This window comes from Teleopsis dalmanni, chromosome 1 (assembly GCF_002237135.1).
Source record: "Teleopsis dalmanni isolate 2A chromosome 1, ASM223713v2, whole genome shotgun sequence".
In the NCBI taxonomy this organism is placed as follows: Eukaryota; Metazoa; Arthropoda; class Insecta; order Diptera; family Diopsidae; genus Teleopsis; species Teleopsis dalmanni.
In genome coordinates this window covers 183,261,537-183,265,323 of record NC_051846.1, presented here as the reverse complement: position 1 = coordinate 183,265,323, position 3,787 = coordinate 183,261,537, and positions in this window count along the sequence as shown.

Genomic DNA, 3,787 nt, shown 5'->3' with positions numbered 1-3,787 from the left:
ATCTATTTAGCAATATTCTTGTTTATCTGTCTAGATTCACATAAATCCATATGCATAGATCTAGAAATTTGTTTACCAATAAAGTGTGGTTGATATTATAGAATTATATTATTCATATTCGTTCATATTAGTTAACATTGTAATTATAAGACATATTATATACATATAATATATATTATAAATTTATACATACTTGTTTGTGTTTCAACTATGTTATAATGTAATTCGCCAAGATGTTTATAAAACTTATTTTTTCTAAAGATTTTTTAAGGTCCTTTTTTTATTATTTATAAAAAATATTTTTTATTACTTATTATAAAAAATATTTTTTATTATTTATTATAAAAAATATTTTTTATTATTTAATATAAAAAATATTTTTTATTATTTATTATAAAAAATATTTTTTATTATTTATTATAAAAACTATTTTTTATTATTTATTATAAAAAATATTTTTTATTATATTTTATAAAAAAATATTTTTTTATTATTTATTATACAAAATATTTTTTATTATTTATTTATAAATAGGTTTATTCAAAAAGTAGTGAACTTCAGCAACAGAAATCCATTTTTGTACTATTTTAATTTATCGAATTTTTCGCTGACCCTTATTTATTTTTATAATACAAATATAATTATATTAATAATTTATATTAACACAAAATTATATTAATTATATGTTAATTATAAAATATTTTTTATTTATTTATTATGATTAATATTATTAACACAAAATTGTAAAAAAATTTGTCATTTCAATTTTTATTGCTGCTGAGAAATTGCAACAACAACGATGTTGTCTTGTGTATTTATTTCTTTACATGAAAATAGTAAACTATACGTTGCTAGTGATATAAATAATAATTGAAATTTTGTAAGCTTATCTAATCTATGATCTGTAGCATTACTATATATGTTAAGGGGTATATCCAGAGGAAAGTATCTCCGCTTAGTAACAAAAATATTTTCACTTATGTTATGGAGTTGTTATATTTTTTTTATTAATATTTGTAATTTATATATATATATATATATATATATATAAATATATATTATTTTATTAATGATTTTCAATTTTTGCATTGGAAATATTTTACGAATATGTATAACCATATTTTTAAGACTTACTTCCTTCTCTTACTTAATATTTTTTTTGCTTTTATTTAAATTTTTGTTCTCTTCTGATCATAAACATTCCACTCGTCGTATTTGCAACCAAAACAAAATTATCGAAATTATAAGTTATTTTGTCATAATTGAAACCTTCGAAATTGTAAAGACCTTGGGGCACATCCGACTTTTAAAGTTAATCGAATATTTTCATTACGAAAGCAACAAATTATAGTTTGTGATGAATACAGAGTAAAGTTTGAAAAAAATATTGTCGAAATTATAACGCAAAGATAGAACTTCATAACACTCAAAGATCACGTAATCTTTGTACATAATTTTTGCCAAATAAATTGACTCTCCCAGAAAAGTTCACTAAACTTGATTTCTTAACAATGAAGTGAAAAGATAAAAAAAAAATATATATAAACTATAATATGACCAGAACATTAAAACAAAAATTGGATTTTTACTTAACAAAATCATTAAATTTTTTGACAAAAAAAATTACTTTTTACTATTTCAAAAAAAAAAAACAAAAAAAAAATAAGTATAAATTAGAAAAAAATAGTAAAATTTAGAAAATATTGTATCTTTGACTTGTGTGTGAAAGAAGTATGAACAATTTCTCAAATATGAATTGTATCTTAACAACTTTTTCGTTGATTTTTTTTCTAATTACTTAGAAGTTTTTTTTTTCTTTCTTATATTTTATTTTTGGAAAAGTTCTAAATCACACGAAAAGAACACAAATTCTGCTGCTCGTACAGTTTCGAGATGTATGAGTAGGCGGATTTAATCTGCTTAAAACGCTTCTTCAGCTGCTTCCTTTCCGAGTTGCCATATCATTCAACTTCACCATAAACAATTCTTTAGATTTTATTTAATTTTTTTTTTTAAATCATTCGATTTGAACAGTTGAACAGAAGAAGAGCAGTACTGAAAACGTCATGGGAATAAGTTTTGGAGTAATTTTTCTTGTGCTTTAGCATTATGAGTCTCCGAGTCAAAGCTACATCATCGTCGTCATTATTCTTTAGTAAACAATAAACGTGTGGGTTCAAAACGCACAAATAATAGGCATAAATTATCTGTTTGTTTTGCCTAATAAAAATTCAAATTAGGTTTTTCATTCTTTCTGCGCTAACACAGATACAAACCTCATTTGTTTATTGTTATGACTTTTTTTTCAAGTTTAATGTGATTTAGACAAATGCCTAATATCGTCGTTGTCTATTTTCTTGTTCTTCAAATTTACTAATTTTTTTTTATTTTTTGACGTTGCTGCTTTTTAATAGTTTTGATGATGTAAATGGCTATCGAAATGCGCATCTAAATTAATATAAACATTTAGCACTTTATCTAGCTTACGGGTATTCTCAATGTGTTGGAAATTAGCTACTACTTTGATAAATTAATGCAGCAGGAAAATCAGAGTAGAGGGTCTAAGTGGATTTCGAACTAAGTCAATACATTAAGAGGTGTGATATTGCCATGAAATGCTTGAATTTTGTTAGACTAGAGTAACTATTTTTAATATGCAATTCTAATGTGGGTGTTTTTTTTTGTTACTTTTTGAAATACGAATTTATAAACATTTATAGAAAAAAAATGTTTTTGAATGCTAGAACGCATTTTTATTATTGATAACAGCAAAGGTATTAAAAAATAGGTTTATTTTTGTAGGCGTGTTTGTAATATATTAAAAGTGTTTAGCTGATATGGAAGAAGTAAAAAAAATAATTATAAATAAAAACAAAAAGAAGAATAACTAAAGATGTGTTGGTATAACATAATAAAGAGTATTATTAATACCTCAAAATCGTTAAAATCGAATCTAAATATTCCGAGGAATAGATAGAATTTTTTTTACAGTGAACAGAGGCCACTTTGTGAGATAGTAACCCACTAAAACTAATTATAAGGAGTGAATTTTGAAGATACATATCGTCTAATACAGTATTTAAAGACATTTGGTAGATATCCTTAGGCTTAATACTCAGAAAGTTGCATTTCTTTAAGCTTGAAATTATGGTGATTGTATAATTCAGAATGCAGATTATGCCTCGAAGATAAAGAAACTACTTTACATATTCTTTGTGACTGTTCAGCTTTAATAACACAAAGAAGAAATTTATTTCATATAGAATTTTTGTCACCAGAACAGATTAAGAGCTCTTCTCTAGACTTGGTTCACAAAGCTTTGTGTGGTCAATAGTCAAATTGGAACAATAGAACGCTTTTGGCCACAGTACTGGGTGATAGGCGATTTCACATCAATAATTTTAATAATAATTTTTAATAATAATGATTGTATAAGCAATGATTGATATTAAATTGGGAAGATAGTGAAAAAGTTAGGAAGGTTAGAGTTAGCTTACAACACTGACTTGCAATAATTCTCTTCTAATTAAGAGCCTCTATAGTTAGGATCTTGTAGGATGGAAAGCAATTAAAAGTATATGGGAAACTTGGGAGGTTTGTGCTTCACTGCAAGCATGAGATCATTACGATATTTTTTAATGAAAGAGTGTGTTAACTATTTAGGTATCTCTAAGGAAAAGACAAATACTTGTCAATGGAAGTTACTTGAGTCGTATTTTAAACAAAAGAGTTATAATAACCGCTAAAAACATATGAAACTAAAACTATTGTCGTTTTTTATTGGTAA